General features: G+C 43.8%; 2 long non-coding RNA genes across 3 annotated transcripts; both read right to left on the bottom strand.

The window, feature by feature from the left end:
• Positions 1-1,370: 1,370 nt before the first annotated feature.
• Positions 1,371-3,400, bottom strand: LOC147377115 (uncharacterized). Its single transcript, XR_015161355.1, has 2 exons — positions 3,271-3,400; positions 1,371-2,870 (listed from the first exon to the last, which is right to left on the bottom strand). It is a non-coding gene; the product is annotated as an uncharacterized LOC147377115 (long non-coding RNA).
• A 1,915-nt stretch (positions 3,401-5,315) lies between these two features.
• Positions 5,316-14,845, bottom strand: LOC147377114 (uncharacterized). 2 transcript variants are annotated; one of them, XR_015161354.1, is made up of 3 exons: positions 14,177-14,845; positions 10,657-10,927; positions 5,316-5,516 (listed from the first exon to the last, which is right to left on the bottom strand). It is a non-coding gene; the product is annotated as an uncharacterized LOC147377114 (long non-coding RNA). The 2 variants fall into 2 exon arrangements; XR_015161353.1 differs by having other exon boundaries at positions 10,837-10,927.
• Between the last annotated feature and the right edge of the window lie 666 nt (positions 14,846-15,511).

Below are 15,511 nucleotides of genomic sequence, written 5' to 3'. Positions count from 1 at the left end.
GGGAGAGAGGGCTGAGGCCCAGAGCTGTTTCAGCAGTCCTGAGTAGGTAGGGGCTTGTGCTCACCTTTTCTTCCCCTGTGACCCCTCCTGAAGATCCCCAGAAGCCAGAATGGAAATAACCCAGGTGGTGAACTCCCTGTTTTTGATGGGTTCTCTGGGATTCTGACTTGGTGCTCCGTGTGCTGTGAGGAGCTGACAACCCAAGGGGAAGGGAAAGTGGCTCTGATGGGGTCGTTCCTCCCTGTCTCGAGGGGACTGGTCATCTCACAAGGACTCACTTCCTTTACTCTCCCTGCTTCACACACCCTGGTAGCCTAAATCAGCCAAGCAGCAAATAGAGGCCAGTGCAGAATGAAAACCAAGAAACACCAGAGCAGCTTGAGTAGGGAAGCCCATATTACTATCAAATAAATACTACCAAATGCATGTTACTGTTTGGTGAATGAATGAGTGGATAAATGAATGACTGAAGCAAATTAATAGGATTTTTGCCTTTAAATCAAAGGCAGAGCCTTTTTTCCATAGATGGGCCTTCAATGGGAGAAAAGACCTGGTGAGAGAAATGATCAAGAGAGATCGTGGAAGGGTACAAGTTATTTAGTAAACTCACTAGTTTTTAAGCAGAACTGCACAGAGCTGCAGTCAGGCCGTTCTCAGTGAGTGGCCGCACGGTGCTGCCGATTGTTGACTTTAAACACTGAGAGCGGGAAGCAAACGTCCTCTCAGAACTGTGAATACTCACTTCCAAATATATATACTTCAGCACTAAGTCCCGGGAATGTGGCAAAAATAAAACAAAACAACTCATTCTGCTGTGACTGTCAGTGAGGAACAGAACTGAATAAACTGAAATGAAAGCACCAAGGTTTGAGTGCTTTTATGAATTCAAGGAATGGTAATGGAGAGTCTCCCAGAGGAAGATAGTGGCATGTGAAAGGTAAATTGAAGTGGAAGGTAGCAGGGTAACAGCTGCGCCACAGGGAGGATGTTGATGTGTGGAGAGGACAGCCAGCCCGGGTTGGTGATTTCATGAGGAAGTGTTTTGACTAGCCCTCTGGGAATTGGAAAATTGATTACATAGGGCAATTGAGCAAAGAAATTGACGTGTAGAAGCCAATGGGAGACAAGATTCTCAGTGATAGTGAAGGGAGATACAAATATGCAAGGGGAGTGGGAACTGAAATGAACCCTATGGTATTGGATTGGAATGGGAGGTATTGGTGTGAATTCATGGTTTTCAATCTGTAGATACATATATGTGGATATAAATGTGTATACATACATACACACACATATTTCTTAGTTTGATCCACTGAGAGGACCAAGGAGAACTGATACCCCAGTAGCAATAAGTGAACAGAGCCCAGATCTTGGTTTCTAAATACCATTCTTCACTAAAGGAACCAAGGGTCCTTGGCTTACAAGGCTGGGGCAGGTAAAGAACAAGACAAGCCTGAAACATTTTGTGCTAGAAAATATGGAAGTGCTCAATAAATGAAAAGAAGATGTTAAGAATACACAGAAACCAGATTGCAGGGGTGGCTAGGACAATATTGGGATGATATAAGGATCAAAATAAACAATGATAGCAATGCATTGTTGTTGTGGTTGTGTAGTCACTAAATCATGTCCAACTCTTTTGCGACCCCATCGACTTCTGCCAGGCTTCTCTGTTCATGGGGTTTCCCAGGCAAGAATACTAGAGTGGGTTGCCATTTCCTTCTCCAGGGGATCTTCCTGATCCAGGGATTGAACCCATGTCTCCTACAGTGGGAGACAGGTTCTTTACCACTGAGCCACCTGCAAAGCTCCAGAAATGCATTAGACCCTTTAAATAAAATAAGAGTTCATAAGTCCACACTGATATAAACAAATAAGTGGATAGATAAGTGGAAGGTTCTTACAGCACAATGCTAACAAAGGTAAAAAAAATTGTCATATGACAACAATTATAGTTATAATAATTTTAGGTAGAAACATCAGTTCAGTTCAGTTCAGTTCAGTCACTCAGTCTTGTCCAACTCTTTGCGACCCCATGAATCGCAGCACGCCAGGCCTCCCTGTCCATCACCAACTCCCAGAGTTCACTCAGACTCACGTCCATTGAGTCAGTGGTGCCATCCAGCCATCTCATCCTCTGTTGTCCCCTTCTCCTCCTGCCCCCAATCCCTCCCACCATCAGAGTCTTTTCCAATGAGTCAACTCTTCGCATGAGGTGGCCAAAGTACTGGAGCTTCAGCTTTAGCATTATTCCTTCCAAAGAACACCCAGGGCTGATCTTCTTCAGAATGGACTGGTTGGATCTCTTTGCAGTCCAAGGGACTCTCAAGAGTCTTCTCCAACACCACAGTTCAAAAGCATCAATTCTTCGGCGCTCAGCTTTCTTTACAGTCCAACTCTCACATCAATGCAAAGAAATCGAGGAAAACAACAGAATGGGAAAGACTAGAGATCTATTCAAGAAAATTAGAGATACAAAGGGAACATTTCATGCAAAGATGGGCTCAATAAAGGACAGAAATGGTATGGACCTAACAGAAGCAGAAGATATTAAGAAGAGGTGGCAAGAATACACAGAAGAACTGTACACAAAAGATCTTCACAACACAGATAATCACGATGGTGTCATCACTCACCTACAGCCAGATGTCCTGGAATGTGAAGTCAAGTCGGCCTTAGAAAGCATCACTATGAACAAAGCTAGTGGAGGTGATGGAATTCCAGTTGAGCTATTTCAAATCCTGAAAGATGATGCTGTGAAAGTGCTGCACTCAGTATGCCAGCAAATTTGGAAAACTCAGCAGTGGCCACAGGACTGGAAAAGGTCAGCTTTCATTCCAATCCGAAAGAAACATCATTTGATGCTAAATCTAATGGGGTAAAAATGGGATGAGAAATAGGATTTTAATAATTTCAAATTATCTCCCTATAAATTACTCACTAATTACAAAGGGGAAAATGTAACTTTTTAGAGATAAGCCTGTATGTGTGCTCAGTCGCTTCAGCTGTGTCCAACTCTTTGCGACCCTATGGACTGTAGCCTGCCAGGCTCCTCTGTCAATGGGATTCTCCAGGCAAGAATACTGGAGTGGGTTCCTATGCCCTCCTCCTGGGGATGGTCCTGGCCCAGGGATTGAACTCATGTCTCCTGCATCACAGGCAGATTCTTTACCACTGAGCCACCCAGAGATAAGCCTAACAGATATCATATTAAGAAAGTGATCAAAGCAAACACCATCAGTGATGGGACAAATTGACATCACTTGTTACCTGATGGGATGCAATAAGAAGAGCACACCAGGACTTCCCTGTGCTCCAGTGGCTGAGACTCTTTCCCGCAGTGCAGGGCGCCTGGGTTCAATTGCTGGTCAGGGAACTAGATCCCACATGCTGCAACTAAGACCTGGCACAGTTAAATTAAATTAATTAATTAAATATTTTTTAAAAAAAGAAGAAGAAGACATCATCACTTCTGTGATACTCTGGCCCAAGGTGCATAACCTGAGTCTAATCATGAAGAAACACTGGACAAGTCAAATAGCAAGAACATTCCTCAAAGTGACTGGTCTGTGATCTCCAAAAGTGCCAGGGTCAAGAAGGTCAAGGGCAGGCTGGGGAAGGATTCTAGTCTACAGAAGACTAGAGCCACATGACAACTGGGTTGACCATGTGCTTCTAGATTGGCTCCTTTTACTATAAAGTATTTTGAAGGAATTATACTTTATATATATTAATACATATATCAAATATACTTTAGGCATCTTACAGTTTTGTCAGTCATATCTCGATAAAGCTGAAAAAAAGGGAAATCATTAGAATTGGCAAAACTCTAAGGGTCCTGGGTGAAGGATATATGGGAGTTTTTGGTACTAATCTTACAATTTTTTCAAAGTTTGGGATTATTTCAAACAAAAAAGTTAAGAAAAAAGGTGGTGGGGGTAAGAATTGAGCTCTTCTGTTTCTTTTTTCCAGACTGATTTGCTCCCCAGTCCCTTCATCATCTGTTCGTCCCCAACCCACCCCCAGAGATCCACAGGATGGGCCAGGGGACTGTTGACACTGGTGACAGAGAGAGAGAACAGGCAGAGAGAGACTAGCCTTTTGGAAAGACAGAGGATGGAGACATGACGTGGAAGATTATTCAAGGTTTTTTTGTACAGATCTCTTTGTGATGTTTCAGTGGTTGCAGCAGACACATGGACTTTTAAAGTTTTGGAGGAGAGATTTTTTTTTGCCTGTGCCCTGAGGCTTGCCCATAGGATCTCAGTTCTCCGACAAGACCAGAGATTGAACCTGGGTCAAGTCAGTGAAAGTCCGGAACTCTAACCACTGGGCTGCTAGAGAAGTCCCTGGAGGAGAGATTTAACTTTAAAAAAAAAAAAGAAAAATAGGACTTCTTTGTTGATCTTTGGTGATCCAGTGGTTATGCCTCTGAGTTTCCACTGCAGAAAGATGGGTTCAATCCCTGGTCAGGAAACTAAGATTCCACATTCCTTGTGGCAAGCCAATAAAAAGAAAAGAAAAATAACTGATTTTTTTTCTAGAAAGAAAGTGGGGTGATATTTATGGAAATAAAGGTGGTTTTCATTAAGTATTCATATCACAATTTCTTTGGGATATTTTTAGTAACGATGCAGTTTTGCCACAAGGACATTTACTAAAATGAATCAGTAGCTTGAATTGGACGGGAGCCTGTCCAAAGCTGGAGGTTACCCACATGGCCTTAAAATGAATATCTCTGATGATTCTACACTAATAAAGTGTGCTATATACTTTTAGCTCTGTAATATCCTGACATTACTCCCTGCAACCTCCCACCAATCAGTCATTGCCAGCTTGCATTTGGATTAGAAAACTATTAGATATAGTTCATCTCCATAGTTCCTAATTATTGTCCTTGCCTCCAAGCTTGACTCATCATCTCCCTGCATCTGTTTTCCACTCTACAGGGAGTAATCTTTCTGAAGATTACTTTGGAGGGTGCAACTCACACTCCTAACATGACCACGTTTTCCTCTCCAGCTTCTTCTCAACAGAGAACACCCAGGACCCCACACTTGAACTATCCTGATGTGCTTTCTGGTCCCCGAGAGAGCTCTTTTCTCTGTCTGGAACACATCCCTTGCTTTGCACAAAGCCCAGAGTTAACTCTTATTCGTCTTCTGTTTCTCAGATAAGGCTTCCTCCAGGAAGATGGTCCTGACCATCACCACATATCCCCAGTTTCCCGCCACCTGGAATAGAGGTGCTTCCTGTGTATACCTCATGCCTGCACTATTCTTGTTCTTGCAAGGATTAGTTTATACTTGCCTGCTTACTTTCTTTATCTTCCCAGAAAACATTAATCTTAAAGAAAGCACATTTCATTCTGTCTTGGTTAAAGTTCTAAGGTTGGTGCTGGGTTCAAATTTGGTGAGTTCACATGTTGGGTTCACATGTTGGATGAGTGAATGGATACTGGCTTCATGCAAAAAATATAGATAATCCATTTTGTAATCCAGTTCTTGAATGTCCACCTAAAAATACAGTATAAACATGAAAAGTTGTAACACAAAGGATAGCACAGAGATTTAAAGATTAGTGTGGAAACCAGACTTTCTGGGCCTACCTGTGACCTTGATCAAGTTACTTAATTTTGTTCCTGCTTCTCCATCTATAAAACGGGGCTAATGATAGAATTTACCAAATAGAGTTATAAGAATTAATTGGATCAATACATGTGAAATGCTTAAAATAATGCTAGTAAAATAGTGTGATGAAGGCTGGGTTGTTATTGTCACGAAGTAATAGTAGCAGCAGCTTTTTATCATAAAGAAATGATTGTAATCGGAGAGAAGTCCCAAACACAGCTGCCTTCACAACATAATTCTATGTTCATCTCTCAACTCCAAGTTATCTACTTGTGATTTTCACCTACTTTTTTTTTTTTGCCATACTACTCGACTTGTGGAATCTTCATTTCCCAGCCAAGGATTGAACCCCTTGGCCCTCAGCAGTAAAACTGCCAAGTCCTAAGCACTGGACCACAGGGAATTCCCAATTTTCACCTACTTTTAATAAATTTGTCTGCTGGATGTAGCCTCACTTGGAGGAAAGATTCATCTCTGTCTTATTTCTTCTCAGCTGTACTTTTTCTGACTGTTTTAGGATATTTTAAGTTTAGATTCAGTTCTGCATTTTTTGCTTGTACATGCCAAAAATTGAAAAAAAATGGTGGAAAGGGAATTCCTCACATCTCAATTCTGAATAAATTTCACTATCTTGAATGTGTTTCATTTTGGAAATCAGTTTTAAGTTCAGTTCAGTTCAGTCACTGAGTCGTGTCCAACTCGTTGCGACCCCATGAATCACAGCATACCAGGCCTCCCTGTCCATCACCAACTCCCGGAGTTCACCAAAACTCATATCAATCAAGTCGGTGATGCCATCCAGCCATCTCATCCTCTGTCGTCCCCTTCTCCTCTTGCCCCCAGTCCTTCCCAGCATCAGAGTCTTTTCCAATGAGTCAACTCTTCGCATGAGGTGGCCAAAGTATTGGAGTTTCAGCTTTAGCATCAGTCCTTCCAATGAAAACCCAGGACTGATCTCCTTTAGTACCGACTGGTTGGATCTCCTTGCAGTTCAAGGGACTCTCAACAGTCTTCTCCAACACCACAGTTCAAAAGCATCAATTCTTCGGCGCTCAGCTTTCTTCACAGTCCAACTCTCACATCCATATATGACCACTGGAAAAACCATAGCCTTGACTAGATGGACCTTTGTTGGCAAAGTAATGTCTCTGCTTTTCAATATGCTATCTAGGTTGGTCATAATTTTCCTTCCAAGGAGTAAGTGTCTTTTAAATTCATGGCTGCAATCACCATCTGCAGTGATTTTGGAGCCCAGAAAAATAAAGTCTGGCACTGTTTCCACTGTTTCCCCATCTATTTTCTATGAAGTGATGGGACCAGATGCCATGATCTTCGTTTTCTGAATGTTGAGCTTTAAACCAACTTTTTCACTCTCCTCTTTCAACTAAATAGGCTCTTTAGTTCCTCTTCACTTTCTGCCATAAGGGTGGTGTCATCTGCATATCTGAGATTATTGATATTTCTCCCGGCAATCTTGATTCCAGCTTGTGTTTCTTCCAGCCCAGCGTTTCTCATGATGTACTCTGCATAGAAGTTAAATAAGCAGGGTGACAATATACAGCCGTGACATACTCCTTTTCCTATTTGGAACCAGTCTATTGTTCCATGTCCAGTTCTAACTGTTGCTTCCTGACCTGCATACAGATTTCTCAAGAGGCAGGTCAGGTGGTCTGGTATTCCTATCTCTTTCAGAATTGTCCACAGTTTATTGTGATCCAGACAGTCAAAGGCTTTGGCATAGTCAATAAAGCAGAGATAGATGTTTTTCTGGAACTCTCTTGCTTTTTCCATGATCCAGAGGATGTTCGCAATTTGATCTCTGGTTCCTCTGCCTTTTCTAAAACCAGCTTGAACACCTGGAAGTTCATGGTTCACATATTGCTGAAGCCTGGCTTGGAGAATTTTGAGCATGACTTTACTAGTGTGTGAGATGAGTGCAATTGTGTGGTACTTTGAGCATTCTTTGGCATTGCCTTTCTTTGGGATTGGAATGAAAACTGACCTTTTCCAGTCCTGTGGCCACTGCTGAGTCTTCCAAATTTGCTGGCATACTGAGTGCAGCACTTTCACAGCATCATCTTTCAGGATTTGAAATAGCTCAACTGGAATTCCATCACCTCCACTAGCTTTGTTCATAGTTATGCTTTCTAAGGCCCACCTGACTTCACATTCCAGGATGTCTGGCTCTAGGTGAGTGATCACACCATAGTGATTATCTGGGTCATGAAGATCTTTTCTGTACAGTTCTTCTCTGTATTCTTGCCACCTCTTCTTAATATCTTCTGCTTCTGAATAGAGATCATTCTGTCGTTTTTGAGATTGCATCCAAGTACTGTATTTCGGACTCTTTTGCTGACCATGATGGCTACTCCATTTCTTCTAAGGGATTCCTGCCCATAGTAGTAGATATAATGGTAATCTGAGTTTCGTGACATTGTCCAGGAGACAGGGATCAAGACCATCCCCATGGAAAAGAAATGCAAAAAAGCAAAATGGCTGTCTAGGAAGGCCTTACAAATAGCTGTGAAAAAAAGAGAAGTGAAAAGCAAAGGAGAAAAGGAAAGATATAAGCATCTGAAGGCAGAGTTCCATAGAACAGCAAGGAGAGATAAGAAAGCCTTCCTCAGCGATCAATGCAAAGAAATCTAGGAAAACAACAGAATGGGAAAGACTAGAGATCTCTTCAAGAAAATTAGAGATACAAAGGAAACATTTCATGAAAAGATGGGCTCGATAAAGGACAGAAATTGTACGAACCTAACAGAAGCAGAAGATATTAAGAAGAGGTGGCAAGAATACACAGAAGACTAGACAAAAAAGATCTTCATGACCCAGATAATCACGATGGTGTGATCACTCACCTAGAGCCAGACATTCTGGAATGTGAAGTCAAGTGGGCCTTAGAAAGCATCACTATGCACAAAGCTAGTGGAGGTGATGGAATTCCAGTTGAGCTATTTCAAATCCTGAAAGATGATGCTGTGAAAGTGCTGCACTCAGTATGCCAGCAAATTTGGAAAACTTAGCAGTGGCCACAGGACTGGAAAAGGTCAGTTTTCATTCCAATCCCAAAGAAAGGCAATGCCAAAGAATGCTCAAAGTACCACACAATTGCACTCATCTCACATGCTAGTAAAGTCATGCTCAAAATTCTCCAAGCCAGGCTTCAGCAATATGTGAACCGTGAACTTCCTGATGTTCAAGCTGGTTTTAGAAAAGGCAGAGGAACCAGAGATCAAATTGCCAACATCCGCTGGATCATGGAAAAAGCAAGAGAGTTCCAGAAAAACATCTATTTCTGCTTTATTGACTATGCCAAAGCCTTTGACTGTCTGGATCACAATAAACTGTGGACAATTCTGAAAGAGATGGGAATACCAGACCACCTGACCTGCCTCTTGAGAAATCTGTATGCAGGTCAGGAAGCAACAGTTAGAACTGGACATGGAACAACAAACTGGTTCCAAATAGGAAAAGGAGTATGTCACGGCTGTATATTGTCACCCTGCTTATTTAACTTCTATGCAGAGTACATCATGAGAAACGCTGGGCTGGAAGAAACACAAGCTGGAATCAAGATTGCCGGGAGAAATATCAATAATCTCAGATATGCAGATGACACCACCCTTATGGCAGAAAGTGAAGAGGAACTAAAAAGCCTCTTGAGGAAAGTGAAAGTGGAGAGTGAAAAAGTTGGTTTAAAGCTCAACATTCAGAAAACGAAGATCATGGCATCTGGTCCCGTCACTTCATGGGAAATAGATGGGGGAACAGTGGAAACAGTGTCAGACTTTATTTTTTGGGTCTCCAAAATCACTGCAGATGGTGACTGCAGTCATGAAATTAAAAGACGCTTACTCCTTGGAAGGAAAGTTATGACCAACCTAGATAGCATATTCAAAAGCAGAGACATTACTTTGCCAACAAAGGTCCGTCTAGTCAAGGCTATGGTTTTTCCTGTGGTCACGTATGGATGTGAGAGTTGGACTGTGAAGAAGGCTGAGTGCCGAAGAATTGATGCTTTTGAACTGTGGTGTTGGAGAAGACTGTTGAGAGTCCCTTGGACTGCAAGGAGATCCAACCAGTCCATTTTGAAGGAGATCAGCCCTGGGATTTCTTTGGAGGGAATGATGCTGAAGCTGAAACTCCAATACTTTGGCCACCTCATGTGAAGAGTTGACTCATTGGAAAAAACTCTGATGCTGGGAGGGATTGGGGGCAAGAGGAGAAGGGGACGACAGAGGATGAGATGGCTGGATGGCATCACTGACTCAATGGACGTGAGTCTGAGTGAACTCCGGGAGTTGGTGATGGACAGGGAGGCCTAGTGTGCTCTGATTCATGGGGTCGCAAAGAGTCGGACACGACTGAGTGACTGAACTGAACTGAGTAACATTCACCCATTCCAGTCCATTTTAGTTCGCTGATTCCTAGAATGTCGACATTCACTCTTGCCATCTCCTATTTGACCATTTCCAATTTGCCTTGATTCATGGACCTGACATTCCAGGTTCCTATGCAATATTGCTCTTTACAGCATCGGACCTTGCTTCTATCACCAGTCACATCCACAGCTGGGTATTGTTTTTGCTTTGGCTCCATCCCTTCATTCTTTCTGGAGTTATTTTCCACTGATCTCCAGTAGCATATTGGGCACCTAGTGACCCGGAGAGTTCCTCTTTCAGTATCCTATCATTTTGCCTTTTCATACTGTTCATGGGGTTCTCAAGGCAAGAGTACTGAAGTGGTTTGCCATTCCCTTCTCCAGTGGACCACATTCTGTCAGACCTCTCCACCATGACCCGCCCATCTTGGGTGGACCCACACGGCATGGGTTAGTTTCATTGAGTTAGACAAGGCTGTGGTCCGTGTGATCAGACTGACTAGTTTTCTGTGATTATAGCTTCAGTGTGTCTGCCCTCTGACGCCCTCTCGCAATACCTACCGTCTTACTTGGGTTTCTCTTACCTTTACGTGGGGTATCTCTTCACGGCCGCTCAAGCAAAGCACAACTGATGCTCCTTACCTTGGACTAGGGGTATCTCCTCATGGCCGCCCCTCCTGACCTTGAACATGGAGTAGCTTCTCTTGGCCCCACTGTGCCCGTGCAGCCTCTGCTCCTTGGATGTAGCGTAGCCCCTCCCGGCAGCCGCCCCTGACCTCGGACGGGTGGTAGCTCCTCTTGGCCACTCCTGTGCCTACATACCCTGGCACTCTCGGTCGCTGCCCCTGAACTTGGGCGAGGGGTAGCTCCTCTCAGCCACGCTTCTGTGTGGTCCGTTGCAGCCGGTGCGCTTCTGTGTAAATTTTAAGTTCAGTTCAGTCTCTCAGTCGTGTCCGACTCTTTGCGACCCCATGAATCACAGCACGCCAGGCCTCCCTCTCCATCACCAACTCCCAGAGTTCACTCAGACTCACGTCCATTGAGTCAGTGATGCCATCCAGCCATCTCATCCTCTGTCGTCCCCTTCTCCTCTTGCCCCCAATCCCTCCCAGCATCAGAGTCTTTTCCAATGAGTCAACTCTTCACATGAGGTGGCCAAAGTACTGGAGTTTCGGCGTTAGCATCATTCCTTCCAAAGAAATCCCAGGGCTGATCTCCTTCAGAATGGACTGGTTGGATCTCCTTGCAGTCCAAGGGACTCTCAACAGTCTTCTCCAACACCACAGTTCAAAAGCATCAATTCTTCAGCACTCAGCTTTCTTCACAGTCCAACTCTCACATCCATACATGACCACTGGAAAAACCATAGCCCTGACTAGACGGACCTTTGTTGGCAAAGTAATGTCTCTGCTTTTCAATATGCTATCTAGGTTGGTCATAACTTTCCTTCCAAGGAGTAAGCGTCTTTTAATTTCATGGCTTCAGTCACCATCTGCAGTGATTTTGGAGACCCAAAAAATAAAGTCTGACACTGTTTCCACTGTTTCCCCATCTATTTCCCATGAAGTGATGGGACCAGATGTCAAGTTACACAGATGTAAATAATGCATACATTTAATGTACAGAAACTATGGTCTTTTTTCTGGTGTAGTCAAGGATTTGATCTTTTTTCCTAACTCTTAACACTTACTGACTAGTCTACTCGCTCTCATCCTGTTGTACTACCTCGTAACTTCTGGTGCCGAAGCCTTTTTCACGACTTTACCATTTTGGAGTACGTCGTTATTACATTTCCTATGCTCATACATCTACATTCAACTTTTCTGCTTTGTACAGTATTCGAGACTTTTTCATATTTTTCTCATCTTGGTGTCCCCAACATTATTCACTCTGTGAAGCCCACACAGTATCCTATCTTATAACCTTGTCATTTATCTGAGAAGGCAATAATTAATAGACCCTTAAAGGCAATAATCAAATAGACCTTTGAATCAGCAGTGCTTGCTAAGTCACTTCAGTTGTATCTGACTCTTTGCAGCCCTTTGCGACCATATGGACTATAGCCGGCCAGGCTCCTCTGTCCATGAGATTCTCCAGGCAAGAATACTGGAGTGGGTTGTCATGCCCTTCTCCACGGGATCTTCCCGACCCAGGGATCAAACCAGAGTCTCTTGTGTCTCCTGTGTTGGTAGGCAGGTTCTTTACCACTAGCACCACTTTGATGCAAACTAAATGCCAAATGTCCTGAAGCAGTGTAAAACTGGATTCTGTGAGGTCCTGAGGAAGGCCAAGAGGTCAAGGATGGAAGGTTCAAGGAGTGCCTTGGGGTATAGGAAGGTGCACTGACCTAAGTGTGCTTGGTGAGATAGAGTTGCTGGAGCTCTGGGTGCCTGGAAGGATCGCATGAGCAGAGGGCCCTTCGAGACTGAGGAGTGGCTGGAGAAGGACAAGAGGGTTTGTCAGGGGCCTGCTTTGACTGCTCTTCTCAGGTTTGCAGTGTCTGCTCCGACATGGTACACATTATCCCTTTAAGTGGGTATTAAATTTAGAATCCATCCTGGCCTCCTCACAGGGAGACTGCTGCCCCTGGAATCTTATTCTGGGAATGTTTTGTGCTTGGTATTTGCCTCTGCAAAAATAGGTGATATTTGCATCTTGAAGATGACTGACCTGAGCACAGTCGCTTCTGGTTTATATTTTCTGTTTCTGTTTCCTTTATTGTACATGGTGGGGATTTTAGGCGGCAAGAAAAAGAAATGGGGTTAGAGTGAGTAGGGGAAGAGACTTGACAACCACTTACCTACAAAGACTCTGTAGGCAGAGGGGCCAAGCTGAGGACTGGGGACTCCAGAACCCTACCACTTGTGTGCTTTCTAAAGGGCAAAGTCATTTAACCATTCTCATTTTCTAACTTGGTGAAAATTCTCATTAGTTACCCAAGGATGCAGCAAGGAACTCCTAATCAAAAACAACCATAAATCTAAGCCATAATGAAGTGGGTTTAGCACTCAATCTGGCCTTGCACAGATGAGTTGGCAATAAGGCAAAGGACGCAGGCAGCCCCTGCTGGAAGTCACACAGGGAGATGAATGTGTCTGCTGTGAAAGGCAGAATGGCGTGGGTGGTAGTGGTTGAGGAGTGGGGTGGGGGTGGAGTGGGGAAGGAATTTGCATCTCATGGCTTAATCAGATCTGAAAGCTAACATCCTGTTTTTCTGTAGGTTGGGCACATCAGTAGCTGAAAGCCTCTCTGACCACGACCAGGCTCAGGAAGTAAGTGTCAACAGCCTTGCAGATGGGAACCCAGCTCTGAATAACGGTTCCTGCAAAGGCGTTCTGCCTCGGTTCTGGCCAGGCCCCTGCACTCCCTCTACCCCAATTCTAGAACTCCAGACCTCACCCCTCCTCCCCAGAGACTTATCAACAGGAAGTTAAGTCAGCTGGAACACTCTGTTCCCTTGATAATTTTGTTTTAATTCTGCAGCTGTGTTTAAGTCTTCTAGAATTCTCTCTCTGGTTCTGTGTCTTGGTTCTGTTTGTTTGCCTGATGCTTTTTCTCTCACATCCATGTAACCATATTATGGTTACCATTAGGCTGGTAGACCAGAAAGAGAAGTAGGGTTGGTGAGAAGGAAATGGGGAGAGAGTGAAAGAAAGCACTTTAGGGACTGTAATACTAGCTGTTGATGAGCTAAGGAAGGTGACCAATTGCTCAGGAATCATTACTGAGGGGAAGCTGTAAATTCTGAGGAGGAATTCCTAAATCATGAATAATATGCACTGCCGGAGCCATTCCTTCTCATTGCTTCAGGGTGCTTATCTCTACTTCATATCAGAGTGAAGTGTGGGCATGTCTTCTCAATATTCCACAGTGCCTACTCAGCAGATGGCTTACCCACACTTATTTTCTCTTAGGAAGCGGTTGGTAAATAAACAAATGAAACTTCTCTCCTTCCTTTTATCCCAAGTTAGCTTAAAAAACCAAGACACAGAGTTCCCTGGTGGTCCAGTGGTTGGGAATCCTCCAGCAAACGCAGGCTATGTGGGTTTGATCCCTGGTCTGGGAAGATTCCACATGCCACCAGGCAACTAAGTCTGTCTGCCACAACTACTGTAGTCTTGGCCTCTAGAACCTGTGTACAACAAAAGTAGCCCCTACTCACCACAACCAGAGAAAGCCCGTGCACAGCAGTGAAGTCCTCAGTTCAGTTCAGTCACTCAGTCGTGTCCGACTCTTTGCGACCTCATGAATTGCAGCACACCAGGCCTCCCTGTTCATCACCAACTCCCGGAGTTCACTCAGACTCACGTCCATTGAGTCAGTGATGCCATCCAGCCATCTCATCCTCTGTCATCCCCTTCTCTTCCTGCCCCCAATCCCTCCCAGCATCAGAGTCTTTTCCAATGAGTCAACTCTTCACATGAGGTGGCCAAAGTACTGGAGTTTCAGCTGATCTCCTTCAGAATGGACTGGTTGGATATCTTGCAGTCCAAGGGACTCTCAACAGTCTTCTCCAACACCACAGTTCAAAAGCATCAATTCTTCGGCACTCAGCTTTCTTCACAGTCCAACTCTCACATCCATACATGACCACTGGAAAAACCATAGATAGCCTTGACTAGACGGACCTTTGTTGGCAAAGTAATGTCTCTGCTTTTGAATATGCTATCTAGGTTGGTGGTAACTTTCCTTAGTCACCATCTGCAGTGATTTTGGAGCCCCAAAAAATAACGTCTGACACTGTTTCCACTGTTTCCCCCTCTATTTCCCATGAAGTAAGGGGACCAGATGCCATGATCTTCGTTTTCTGAATGTTGAGCTTTAAGCCAACTTTTTCACTCTCCTCTTTCACTGTCATCAAGAGGCTTTTTAGTTCCTCTTCACTTTCTGCTATAAGGGTGGTGTCATCTGCATATCTGAGGTTATTGATATTTCTCCCAGCAATCTTGAGACCAGCTTGTGCTTCTTCCAGCCCAGCGTTTCTCATGATGTACTCTGCATAGAAGTTAAATAAGCAGGGTGACAATATACAGCCTTGACGTACTCCTTTTCCTATTTGGAACCAGTTTGTTGTTCCATGTCCAGTTCTAACTGTTGCTTCCTGACCTGCATATAGGTTTCTCACGAGGCAGGTCAGGTGTTCTGGTATTCCCATCTCTTTCAGAATTGTCCACAGTTTACTGTGATCCACACAGTCAAAGGCTTTGGCATAGTCAATAAAGCAGAAATAGATGTTTTTCTGGAACTGTCTTGCTTTTTCCATGATCCAGCGGATGTTGGCAATTTGATCTCTGGTTCCTCTGCCTTTTCTAAAACCAGCTTGAACACCTGGAAGTTCATGGTTCACATATTGCTGAAGCCTGGCTTGGAGAATTTTGAGCATTACTTTACTAGCGTGTGTCTAGAAAATCCATATATAGATCTTCTTTTGCTAGTTGGTAATTATTTACAGTGAGCTATCATTTCAAATGCTTGCTAGTGTCTACCCAAATTTCAT

This window comes from Bos grunniens, chromosome 3, assembly GCF_055505025.1.
Source record: "Bos grunniens cultivar Pamir isolate PY7600 chromosome 3, Bosgru_T2T1.0, whole genome shotgun sequence".
Classification (NCBI taxonomy): Eukaryota; Metazoa; Chordata; class Mammalia; order Artiodactyla; family Bovidae; genus Bos; species Bos grunniens.
Note: the sequence above shows the minus strand (reverse complement) of the source record. Positions and strands in the feature narration are given on the sequence as shown.